General features: G+C 43.6%; 1 protein-coding gene and 1 long non-coding RNA gene across 2 annotated transcripts in view; one reads left to right on the plus strand and one right to left on the minus strand.

Annotated features, from left to right (window-relative positions):
- Window positions 1-13,489, minus strand: part of HTR2A (5-hydroxytryptamine receptor 2A) — a 62,893-nt gene that overhangs the window by 7,150 nt on the left and 42,254 nt on the right. The gene's annotated exons all lie outside the window — the stretch shown is intronic.
- On the plus strand, window positions 4,301-8,857 carry LOC129624343 (uncharacterized). The gene is made up of 3 exons (XR_008700896.1): window positions 4,301-4,408; window positions 6,804-7,035; window positions 8,268-8,857. It is a non-coding gene; the product is annotated as an uncharacterized LOC129624343 (long non-coding RNA).

The following is a 13,489-nucleotide window of genomic DNA, read 5'->3' on the forward strand; positions in this document are numbered from 1 at the left end:
ATGTACATTGTTTTAGAGAAGATAGAGCCTTCATTAGATTATCAGAAAAGTTCCTGCTCCCAAGGCTGTTAATAACCCCTGAATTACATCAGTGCCCTACCTATAGAATACACACACACAATCCCCAATGATCCTCTGTACCTTGATGTTTTCTTTTTCATTCTTTACTCTCAAAGTCGAAACTTTCTCTAGTGAGACATTATCTTTGAAGCCAGACAGATATTTAAAAACTGAAATCCTTATAATCAATACCTAGTTTCTTTTTTATATTGCAGTTATTCTCAACCTTGTGTGCATATTAATATTACCTGGGGAGCTTTTGAAAATTTCATCACCTGGGCTCCATTCCCAGAAGTTCTGACGTTAGTACTTTGAACAATACTAATGCTCAGGTCCTGCTAAGACATTATTATTAAAACAAAAGAACACCTAGCTGATCTTAATCTACAACCGGTGTCAAGAACCCAAGATGTATAGGATTAAAAGTGCAGTAAAAAGTGTTGATTGTGAAATAAAACCAAATCAAGTAAAATTTAACAATTCTGCCCTTTGCCTTCATTAAATAAATCTATTAATTTTCCAACCGACTCAGGCCAACTTCCTTCAGCAAACAGCAAGGCAACGTGGAGAATTGATGGAGAGTGGTAGTTAACTGGGGGAGAAAAGTGTTGAGTGAGGTTATTATGTTAAGCTCCAAGTCTTTGTCGCAATTCTTTAACTACTATGACTAAATGTCCAAAAAGCCTTTCAAGCTTGTATTCTGCCCCAGTCCATATACGATTCTTGGAAGGAATGCTCCAAGTCTGCCACAGGACATGCAGTTGTGCACTCACCGCCCAAGCTGGTGGCCTTGGTTCCCTGTCCTTGCTTCCTAGAAAGATGACCTCTTGCTCTTCTGACCCTCATTCCTTTTCCATTGTGTTTATAGCCCAGAAGTTGTGCTTTTTTAAATTTAATTTTTATTTTATGTTGGTGTACAGATGATTTAGGGCTTCCCAGGTGGTTCAGTGGTAAAGTATCTGCCTGCCAATGCAAGAGACCCGGGTTCGATCCTTGGGTTGGGAAGATCCCCTGGAGCTGGAAATGGCAACCCACTCCAGTATTCTTACCTGGGAAGAAATCCCATGGACAGAAGAGCCTGGAGGGCTACAGTTCATCGGGTTGCAAAGAGTCAGATACAACTGGGCAACTGAACAGCCACAACATAGTTACTAAGTATACAGCTAAAGTGCTTTAGTTATACATATACATATATCCATTCATTTTCAGATTCTTTTCCTGTGTAGGTTATTACAGAATACTGAGTAGAGGTCCCTGTGCTATACAGTGGGTCCTTATTGATGATCTGTTCTATATAATAGTGTATATATGTTAATCCCAAACTCTTGATTTACCCCCCACCCTCAGCCCCAATGAAGTTGTGCTTTTAGTGTGACCATCTTGCACTGAAAGGTCAAGAGACTGCATTCTGACTTGCTGAAGGTGTGTTTTCAGCTGTGGACAGTTCACCTGGAAGTCCATCCAGGTGCCTCATCCCAGGCAGATCAGTGTCTTTCCACCACCTTCTTCACTTGACCATATGTCATGAAGCCCAGATAGAATCTGAATGATATGATGGAATTTGAAAAAAATGATCAGAGTCTCATTTTCTTGTTGGAATACAACAGAGAAACTTTTCAAATTCTTTCATTCAACTTGTCATCTGTATTGATAATAAGTGGACGTCACACTATCCATCAACGGAAAAGTGTCCTTTTCTAGACCGTATATTTAGCCATGTGCTCAAGAGCAAAGGTTTATTTACAAAATTTCATCTCTGCCCAACATACGTCTTCGAAGAACTATATCTTTTCTTCCATGTGTTTAAAAAGGGATAGAGTTTTGGAGTGATTCCTCCTGAAAGCCTGAAGAATGAATTTCACATGTGACAACTCACTTCAGGGCCTCTGGGCTTAGAAGGCATGTGCAGAAACAGTGTCCCTAGTGCTCGAGCCCACTCTGTAAGATCTCTGTGATCTGGTCTTAATGTCATTATTCATCTTTCTCGATTCTGACACAGCCATGTGGTGTTCTCTGTCTTCTTTATGTCATATCTTGAACTGTAAAGGATATTACATGTGGCTTGAAAAAGCAAGAGAGTTCCAGAAAAACATCTATTTCTGCTTTATTGACTATGCCAAAGCCTTTGACTGTGTGGATCACAATAAACTGTGGAAAATTCTGAAAGAGATGGGAATACCAAACCACCTGACCTGCCTCTTGAGAAACCTGAATGCAGGTCAGGAAGCAAGTTAGAACTGGACATGGAACAACAGACTGGTTCCAAATAGGAAAAGGAGTATGTCAAGGCTGTATATTGTCACCCTGCTTACTTAACTTATATGCAGAGTACATCATGAGAAACGCTGGACTGGAAGAAACACAAGCTGGAATCAAGATTGCCGAGAGAAATGTCAATAACCTCAGATATGCAGATGACACCACCCTTATGGCACAAAGTGAAGAGGAACTAAAAAGCCTCTTGATGAAAGTGAAAGAGGAGAGTGAAAAAGTTGGCTTGAAGCTCAACATTCAGAAAACGAAGATCATGGCATCTGGTCCCATCACTTCATGGCAAATAGATGGGGAAACAGTGGAAACAGTGTCAGACTTTATTTTTCTGGGCTCCAAAATCACTGCAGATGGTGACTGCAGCCATGAAATTAAAAGACGCTTACTCCTTGGAAGGAAAATTATGACCAACCTAGATAGCATATTGAAAAGCAGAGACATTACTTTGCCAACAAAGGTCTGTCTAGTCAAGGCTATGATTTTTCCTGTGGTCATGTATGGATGTGAGAGTTGGACTGTGAAGAAGGCTGAGCACCAAAGAATTGATGCTTTTGAACTGTGGTGCTAGAGAAGACTCTTGAGAGTCCCTTGGGCTGCAAGGAGATCCAACCAGTCCATCCTAAAGGAGACCAGTCCTGGGTGTTCTTTGGAAGGACTAATGCTGAGGCTGAAACTCCAGTACTTTGGCCACCTCATGTGAAGTGTTGACTCGTTGGAAAAGACTCTGATGCTGGGAGGGATTGGGGGTGGGAGGAGAAGGGGATGACAGAGGATGAGATGGTAGGATGGCATCACTGACTCGATGCACATGAGTTTGGGTGAACTCCGGGAGTTGGTGATGGACAGGGAGGCCTGGCGTGCTGCTATTCATGGGGTCACAAAGAGTTGGACACAACTGAACTGAACTGAACTGAACTGACTCTTTGGCTAGTAGATCTGCCTGCTCCACCTGTGTCTTCCAGTGGTGTACTTGGGGCATGGCGGTGTCCCGCTGCTGGAGCAAGGGGTCCCATTCTGTGAACCTGCAGTACTTCGGAGGGTTACCTATTAATCCAAGCTCAACTTGTGGAAACACAGAAGTGCATAGCAGAAGAGACTCCTGAGGGCACAGGCCTTGGAAAGAAGCACATTGTAGGAGAGAAATACTGAGAATATCTGGGGATGCAGGGCAGAGAGAAATGCGGTATCTAAAGCACGTTGGTTTGTTCGTAAAAGCCTTGAGCACCTCGGGGGAAGGAAGATGCTCTGTATGCAGAATCTGGAAGGTACAGTCTCACTTCTCCATTTTGCCCCAGATCAGTTCCAATGCCACTCTCTCCCCTGAAATGCTCTGCCAGCTCCTGGGGGGCTCCAGAATTTCTCTGTAGCAAGGACCTGGGTGGCAGCTGGCTGGGTGTGTGGAGCAAGGCAACTTGTCTTGTGGCTACATTTGTTTTTACTTTGACTGTATGATGATTTGGGGGTGATCTGGGGGCTATAGATGGAGATCATGTTCCCAGACCATAGTCTACATTTCTTTTAAGACGTATCTCATGACATCATTCTTTTAAGACACCCCTGGTATGAAGCCTTTCCCTAATTGTTTTTCTCTAAAATAGGAGCCTTTTTCCTTTATAGACCTTTATGTGAGCGTGTGTACTCAGTTGCTTCAGCTGTGTCTGACTCTTTGCTATCCCATGGACTGTAGCCCACCAGGCTCCTCTGTCCATGGGATTCTCTAGGCAAGAATACTGGAGTGGGTTGCCGTGCCCTCCTCCAGGCGATCTTCCCATCCCAGGGATCGGACCCAGGTCTCTGCATCTCCAGCATTGCTATAGACCTTCATCACCCCCATAAATCATTTATATTGAGCTCACCCACTCTTCTAATGCCTTAGAATTTTTCTCTAGAATTGCCATTTCAACCATGAGATGATAATCTCATTATGATATTCGATTATGTGACATCGATTGTTTTACTTATTGCAGGTTCCTCCAGTAGCTAACGCAGCGCTGCTCATATGTGGGTCTGGGCAAATGCTTGTGGGACTGATTGAATGAATGAATGGAAAGAGGAGAAAAGATGAGGAATTACAAAGGTAAATTATAATAATTCTTATAGACATAACTTGAATTTACTGGATTATTTCATAATGTTATCCTTCATTTTTGCCAGAAAAACACAATAAATGAGCTTACCAGTTAGCCACCTAGGGCAGAGAGAGGGAAATCAGATAATTCCGGGATCCTTAACTTGTATACCTTCTGAGAAAACTACATAGAGGATTAACCAGCACACGAGCTGACCATCTCAACAGCTATAATCACAGGGAAAAGATGCTGAGAAATGCAGTGTCTGAGGGAGAATCAGGAGACCTGGGTTTATTCCTGTCTGTTCTGATTCATAACCTAGATCTAGGGTTGTTGTTTTTCTCAAAGTTCTCCTTCAGGTAAATTACACAGGTTACATATTAGGAAAGTAGCACAAGAGAGTGAGGAAAACACAGAATAAGGCATCACAAGACACGGGTTTGCATCCTGACTCTGTCAGTCACTAGCTGGGTGACCGAAGATGGCTTAATTGTGACACCTCCCTCTGTAAGGTGGAGATAATAAAAAGAGGCCTTCCCTAACTTACCTATAGGGCCTTGGTGAGAAAACAAGGTAATGTGTCTGAATTATCTTGTAACTTTTTAAGATAGCAGTTATTATAATGTCCTTGACACTATGCTTGACTCTGAGTATACCACAGAAGACCTTTGAGAACCTTTGTGAAGCCTAAGATCTTGCAGGGAAAACAAAAGACACACAGGTGATTTAGAAAGAGAGCAGTGCAATATTTAAAATGGATAACCCACCAAGTCCTACTGTAGAGCACAGGGAACTCTACTCAATGTTATATGGCAGCCCGGATGGGAGGGGCATTTGGGTGAGAATGGATACATGTATCTGTATGACTGAGTCCCTTTACTATCCACTTGAAACTATCACAATATTGTTATTTGGCTATGTGTATGCACTCAATCGTGTCCGACTCTACAACTCCATGAACCGTAGCCTGCCAGGCTCCTCTGTCCATGGAATTTTCCAGGCAAGAATACTTGAGGTTATTTGGCTATAATCCAATTAAAATTAAAAAGTAAAAAAAAAAAAATTAAATAAATAAAGAAGAAGATAGCAGTGTAGGATAGAATGAGACCAAGAGGAGAAGCAGGTGATGTGGATAAACCCTCCTACGCGATGTCAGAATGTGATGGTCATTGTGGGTTAGTGTCTCTGGGAAAGAGTTGTGTAGGACACTATGTGGTTAAGCTGGGTTTTGTGGGTCAACAGACTCTGGACACGGAGAAGGCAATGGCACCCCACTCCAGTACTCTTGCCTGGAAACTCCCATGGATGGAGGAGCCTGGTAGGCTGCAGTCCATGGGGTCGCTGAGGGTCGGACACAACTGAGCGACTTCACTTTCACTTTTCACTTTCATGCATTGGAGAAGGAAATGGCAACCCACTCCAGTGTTCTTGCCTGGAGAATCCCAGGGACGGGGGAGCCTGGTGGGCTGCCGTCTATGGGGTCGCACAGAGTCGGACATGACTGAAGCGACCTAGCAGCAGACTCTGGACAGGGGTCAAGTCCAAAGGTAGAGGGGCAGGTATACTATTGCTGAACATAGAGGGCTGTAGTACACCTGCCAGGGTGCGCTGACCAGGGCTGAGTTCAGTTGCTGTCAGCGACAAGAAGCAGTTCCTCTCTCTGTGATAGCAACCTATTTTAGTCATTCATCCAGTGATCAAATATTAATTGAATATACAGAGAACTAGGTACTTTAGGAACTGACAGGAAGAAAGTGCTTAAGTCTATAATCACTGCGATTCAAGACTTCTGGCTGTCATTCATGAACTCATCAATCCAAATCAAGACTAGGGAGGAAGAGCATACAGAGGTGTAAGCAGAAAATCTAGGTTTAGGCCTGGCATCAAATTGTTAAAATGCAGTTAAGGTAAATCTTGATATTTTTTTAAGGCAGGTATAATGCAGGATGGCAGGCTTCCCAGGTGGATCAGTGGGAAAGAATCCGCCTGCCAACGCAGGAGATGCAGGTTTGATCCCTGGGTCGGGAAGATTCCCTGGAGAAGGAAATGGCAAGCCCCTCCAATATTCTTGCCTGGAAAATCCCATGGACAGAGGAGCCTGGTGGGCTATAGTCCACGGGGTCACAAAAGAGTCAGACCCCACTTTGCGATTTAACAACAACAATGCAGGATGGTAATTCGCAAATATTTTGGTCTCAAGACTCTTTCACACATTGAAAAATTATTAGGGACTCCAAAGAGTTTTTGTTTCTGTGGGTTATATCTATAAATACTTCTTGTGTTAGAGAAGAAAGCTGAGACCACTTAGAATAATAATTTACCAATCCATTTTAAAACAAAATTAATAACCCATTACATATTAACATAAATAACATTTTTATGAAAAATAATTATGTTTTCCAGAACGAAACAGTGAGAAAAATGGCTCTGTTTTGCAGTTTTGGAAATTTCTTTTATGTCTGACTTAATGGAAGACAGCTGGATTCTCACACATGCTTCTGCTTCAGCCTGTTACATCACATGCCACGTATCCTCTGGAAAATTCCACTGCACCCTCATAAAACAATGAAAGGGAAAAGAGAAAATGACACCTTATTTCCCCAACTTTATCAAGATATATGGCATATACCACTGTGTAAGTTTAAGGTATATAATGTGATGATTTGATACACATGCACTTTGCAAAATGTTTACCACAATAAGGTTGGTTAACACATCCTTTGTCTCATAAAATCACCATTTTGTTGTTGGTACAGTGAGAACACTAAAGTGCTGTGCTCTTAGTAACTTTCAAATATACAATATGGTATTGTTAGCTACAGTCACCACGCTGTACCTTAGATCCCCAGAACTTATTCATCTTATAACTGGAAGTTTGTACTCTCATTTCCCCCAACCCTCAGCCCCTGGTAACCATCATTCTGATCTGTGTGTAAAAGTTCAATGATTTTAGATTCTACATGTAAGTGGGATCATACAGTATTTGTCTTTCTCTGCCAGACATTCATTTAGCATAATGCCTTCAAGGTCCATCCATGTTGTCACAGAAGGCAGGATTTCATCCTTTTTAATGGCTGAGCAATATTCCCTCTATATCTATACGCACCGCATTTTCTTATCCATTCACCCATGGGCCCTTAGGTGTTTCCATATCTTGGCTATTGTGAATAATGGTGCAAACAACGTGGGGCGGGTATAGACATCTCTTCAGGACAGTGATCTCGCTTCCTTTGGATATGATGATAACAGTGTTGATGACGATGATGATGTTGGTGATGATTATAGTATTAGCTTGGCTAGACTTCCTGAAAGTGTCCCAGAGATCCCTGGAACCCACACTGAAAACCACTGATAGAGAAGAAAAAGCCACCAGCTTCGACTCAGAAAACTCAAGTTTGGAGCCCCTGTGACCTTAAGCCAACCACTTAATCCATCTGAGCTTTTTCTCCCATAAAATGGGGGATTATTTAATAGTATCCCCATTAAAGAATTCTCATGAGGACTATAAATGAGAATTGCCCTACTGTTGGTAGTAAATATTAGGTCTTAACTTGTTAAGTCTTATTCTGTCTAGCAGACAGAAATAACAGAGAAAAATGTTCAACAGCCTTTCTTAATGTGCAGAGTCCTTCATTTTATGTGAAAATCTCTGCTGTGGCTGAAACCACCAAAGTTTCATTGCAGACCTGGTATGATGAGGAAACTTCTGTTTTCCTCGTCCACTGAGTATCAGAGCTTCCTGCTTCATCAATGTCACGTCTCTACCAGGGACTCAATTCTGTTGCCACTGGGAACCTGACACCTCAGCTACCTCCATGCTGGCAAAGACATTCTGTGGTTTTCACTTTGCTCTTTTCCATATCACAGTTTTGCCAAATGCTGCTCTTTGGAGGAACCTCGGCCATGAGCCAATGTCTGACTGGCAAGGAAGGCTGGGAATTTGAGTTCTGCCTCTTGGGAATTTCTCCAAATACAGAAAGGTTTGTTGGAAGAGATGGCCGGCTATGACTATGCCGGATACCCATCTCACCGGACCTACTGGGCTAGGGGCAGGGAAATGCCTTTTTCAAAGATGACAGTGCTGCAATTCCCGGCTTTTTGCTACTTGCCTCTTCCTTCCTGTGATTGTCCTCTTTCTCTGTCATCCCTGCAGTCAGCACATGCTCAACTATTTAATACATAGATCATTCTGGAAATTACATACTAACAGGTGTGAACTTGAATGCACAGGACACTGGCGTAGTCATATAACTGAGTTCTGTGTTGGGGTATAAGAAGATGGAAGAGTAGTGCTTGGTAAGCTGAACAGTGTCTAAGGACGATCAGGTTCAATTAAGGAAAAAAACACACTGTGCAAGCCAAACAAAACATCTGTACGCCAGACCAATTTTTCATTATTCAATTAGCTTGGCATAGGTTTAGAGCTTTAAAAAGGTTTTTTTTTTTTTGCATTGTGTATTCGCCCTGCCCCCATAGCTGCTGGTGTAAATAAACTGCATCTCCTGTTGGTGGAAAAAAAAAAAAATTTAAAGTGTTTTTAAGTGGATTCTTCTTTACTCCCATCTCTTATAGGTTTCTCATCTTGCCATGTTCTTGGGGTCACTGTCCCTGTACTGCTAAACTGACATTGTTTCTACCAGAAGGCTCAAACACATTTTAATTTGGCTCTTAAGTCCTGTGATCAAGCAGGGTCTTTCTCAGCGTGGGTGGCAGACATACTCCCCTTGGACACAGATCAATGCAATAGCCACACAGATAGGTAGGCTCTTGTTCTGACAGTGTCCCTGGAGGAGGGGGACACGGAAAGTCACCAACCAGTGACCCCCTTTTCTAACTTAAGCTACCCTTCTGTATCTCCCTCCTGTCTTAGCCACTCTCTCCTTGAACTGCTAGGTTTGTAGAGCTTTGTAGCTTCCCACTCTTTTATCAAAAACTCATCAGAGAAGATCCCCTGGAGGAGGAAATGACAATCCACTTCAGTATTCTTGCCTGGGAAATCCCAAGGACAGAGTAGCCTGGTGGGCTATGGTCCACAGCATCACAAAGAGTTAGACATGACTGAAGTGACTGAGCACGCATGCACGCACTGGTTGGCCAAGACCTCTAAACTTCCCATCCGGTTTAAGGAAGCCTGAGATGAAGAACTTTGGGTTTTGATTTCTCCCAGACTGTATTTTCAGTGAGTGAAAATAAAATTACTACTCAGTAAGATTTCATTTAACTTCTACAAAGTTATGTTGTTGTTCAATCGCTAAGGCGTGTCCAACTCTTTGCAACCCCATGGACTACAACATGCCAGGATTCCCTGTCCTTCACTATCTCCCAAAGTTTGCTCAGTCTCATGTCCATTGTGTTGAAGATGCCATCCAACTATCTCATTCTCTGTCGCTCCCTTCTCCTCCTGCAGTCAATCGTTCCCAGCATCAGGGTCTTTTCCAGTGAATCGGTTCTTCGCATCAGGTAACCAAAGTATTGGAGCTTCAGCTTCAGCATCAGTCCTTCTAGGGAATATTCAGGGGTTGATTTCCTTTAGGATTGACTGGTTTGATTTCCTTGCTAAGGGATTCTGAAGAGTCCACACCACAGTTTGAAAGCATCAATTCTTTGGCACTAAGCTGTCTTTATGGTCCAAGAAGTTAATTTGCCAGTTACACATTAAAATTGAAACTCTTCTTAGAATAAGTCAGACCAGAAGAACACTCTCATATAGATAACTTCCATACCATGGAAACAGGGACTTCTGAAAAATTCCTCAGTTGTCCTCTTAGTTTTGGGCTTCCCTGATAGCTCAGTTGGTAAAGAATCTGCCTGTGATGCAGGAGACCCCGGTTTGATTCCTGGGTCAGGAAGATCCCCTGGAGAAGGGAAAGGCTACCTATTCTAGTATTCCGGCCTGGAGAATTCCATGGATAGTCCATGGGGTAGCAAAGAGTCAAACAAGACTGAGTGACTTTCATTTTCACTTTTCCACTTAGTTTATAAGGGTAGGATGGTTTTAGACTAAAGGGGAGAGAGACCCTCCTTTTAACAACCTTTTGGGCATGTTGAGTAGTGGCGGATATGGCCAAGTAAACTGTGAACTTCTTGATTATATGCTCACTGCTTTTCTAAACTTTGTGACAGTAGCAGAGACATGGTTTAACTAATTCCAGCCCACTAAAATTTTGCGCTGAAACATTTTGTGGGGGACAGAATAATGATGCCCTGAAATACTCACATCCAACTCCTGGAACATGAATACGTTGTTTCACAGCAAAAGGGAGTTAAGGTTGCAGGTGAGCATTAAGGATGCCAGTCAGCTGATCTTCAGCCAGGGCGAGAATCCCAGTTCATTCAGGTGGGCTCACTGTAATCACAGTGGAAATTTAAAGTGGAAGAGAGAGGGGGAGCGTCAGATCAGAGCGACCAGGTCTTTGAAGAAGGCAGCCGCTGGCCTCTGGAAGCTGGAAGGGGCGAGGTGATACTTTGTCCCCGAGCTCCCTGAAGGAATGTGGCCCTGCTAATGCCTTGACTCGGTCCGGTAAGACCTATTTTAGACTTCTACCTGAAACTGGAAGTAATACATTCATGTGTTTCTTAAAAAATCTGACCAAAGTGTTGCTCAGTTGTGACAATTTTTACTGCAGCCCCAGAAAAGGACACATTGCTTGGAGTGGTTCCTGCTCAGATACTTGGGTATTGCCGTACGTCAGGACATTCGGGGAGACGGTCAGTGGGTGGGGGGAGTTCTCCGGGTCATGAACACAGCCTCTGCTTGTGCACAGCCCTCCCTGCCCTCACTGTTTTAATGGCATTGCTTTTGTGTGTTTGGAGTGGGATTCACCTGATGAATCCTTCAAAACTTCATGGGTTTTGATGCTCATCTAGGATACTGTGTTAATTTTTTTTTTTTTTTTTTTTACTGTGTTAATTTTTAAACTCTCCTGTGAGAAAGAAAACTATTCCAAAATATGAAAAGTGGCCTTATTTTCATCTTTATTTGTGCTATTGAAGTGCCATTCACAGCTGTGGTCATGTGGGGGGAAATAAACAGGCGGGAGGCTGGGGTTGGGAAGCAGCGCCTTTGTCCTTGGTCCTTCCTCTTCCTCAGACAAGCCATGGGTGTATGGATTTTGTTCTCTCATAAACAGTGACAACAACTTTGTCAAGTTCCTCCAATCCTTTTGATCTTTGAATTGAAACTGTGGGTTTAATTTAAGGGAAAACTAGTATTTTAAGTTGTGCTATTAACGATGTCAAATTATCCCATATATGAACATGTTACATATCTTTGTAACTAGTTGTCTTATTATTTTCTCATAATAGTGTAAGGCTTTTTTATTTTTTATAAAGTTCTTGAGGATTCTTATGTTACCGCTTTTTTTTGCCCATATCCATCTTCGTGGTTGCTGTTGTTCCTTTGTAGGCTGTGTTACCTCTGAATTATTGAGTAAAGGTTGGGGGACACATTCCCTTGATCGAATTGCTTCTCATAGGCCGAAGTATCTTTTGTTTGAGTTTGTGCCGCAGCTTATGGAGACGCCAGGAGAAGGGGTTACACAGCTCACACCCTAGCCCATATGCCTCCTGGTGATTTTGGTTGGGAAGGAAGAAGGACTTTAGTGCAGAGAATCTCTAGCATTAAAATGTGCGCCCAAAATTCCCGTTCGTCCATAGCCTGCCTGGATGCCTCTCTGAGCACCTGCGTGGGCTGCTGATCTAGCTTACCCTCCCCTGGCCCTAGGGCTGGGAGGAGCAGGAGGAGAGAAAGCTCAGGGACCAGCTGACCGCTCCCCTGCTTCCCGTGTGCTCTCATTCAATGTTCTGGACCTTGGGGCACATTTAAAACATCTCAGAGCTTTAAGATACTGACACCTGGGCCGAGCCCACAGTCTGACTTTGAGCTCCAGGTGAGGCCCGGGACAGAAGATTTTAAAACCCCACAGGTGATTCTCATGTGCTGTGGAGGCCAAGCTCTGCAGCCCCAGCCCTGGTTGGCCTGAACAAGCCCACTGGCTGGAGAAGGTGCCGGCGGAGGTTGCGGTTTCTTTGCTTTGCCTGGTCACCAGGGAAGCAGCCTCTGCCAAGACCCTAAGGTGGAGACCCTAAGGGGGCCCTCTACCGCATCTGTGGCTCTCACTGCTTTCCTCTCTAGATCATATGTCTCCCATGTGTGGACCTGATGACCGGTTTTCTAGAGTTTTGCTGTAGTTTTTATTCTAGTCCTCAGAGTCATTAATAACTTTTTTCTGCTAGGCTGGAAAGAGATAGTCTCCAGTTCCAAAGGGTCTGCCTTTGTAATAGCACCTTGAGGCTCTTCTTTACTTTTATACCTGGAAGAATAAAGGGGAGCCAGCCTGAGAGACTAAGCTGGACGGGTTGTGGTCATCAGCACCACGTGTATCTTCCTATCAGATTGGGGGGTGGGGTGGGTGGGGTGGGCGGTGGTGGTATCTCGGGACTCTGGACACAGTGTCAAGTCTGGGATTTGATTCTTTCTTTTTTTTAAATTTATTTTGGCTGTGCTGAGTCTTCATTGCTGCCTGGGCATTTCTCTCGTTGCAGCAAAGGTGAGAGGGGGCTGCTTGCTAGTTGCAGTGTGCGGACTTCTCATCGCAGTGGCTTCTCTTGATGCAGAGCTCAGGCTCTAGGGCACATGGACTTCAGTAGTTGGGGTGCACGGGCTTGGTTGCCCTACAGTATGTGGGATCTTCCTGGCTAGATTGAACCCAGGTCTCCTCCATTGGCAGGTGGATTCTTTACCACTGAGCCCCCAGGGAAGCCCTGGGATTTGATTCTTAGCTAACAAGTTTGTCCCTCAGAGTTGTTGTGAGGATTTAATGAGATAAAGTGGAAAGACCCTCCCTCCCCTGCAGTGTCATCTTTCAGGAGATGCCCACAGATATTAGCTGAACTTGAACTCCTGTGGTGTGAAGAGGACAGAAACATTAACTAACTGTTACAGGAGGATCAGCGCGCTGAGAATAAGAGAATCTTCGAGCAGGTGGTGTTACAAATGGCTTAGGTGTTTCTTGGTGGCTGTGAGTCATACCTTTAGTGTTCCCTTTTGTTGGGATTGCTTATTAGATTTTGTTAGAATTTAGTTAATT

Source organism: Bubalus kerabau, chromosome 12 (genome assembly GCF_029407905.1).
Source record: "Bubalus kerabau isolate K-KA32 ecotype Philippines breed swamp buffalo chromosome 12, PCC_UOA_SB_1v2, whole genome shotgun sequence".
In the NCBI taxonomy this organism is placed as follows: domain Eukaryota; kingdom Metazoa; phylum Chordata; class Mammalia; order Artiodactyla; family Bovidae; genus Bubalus; species Bubalus kerabau.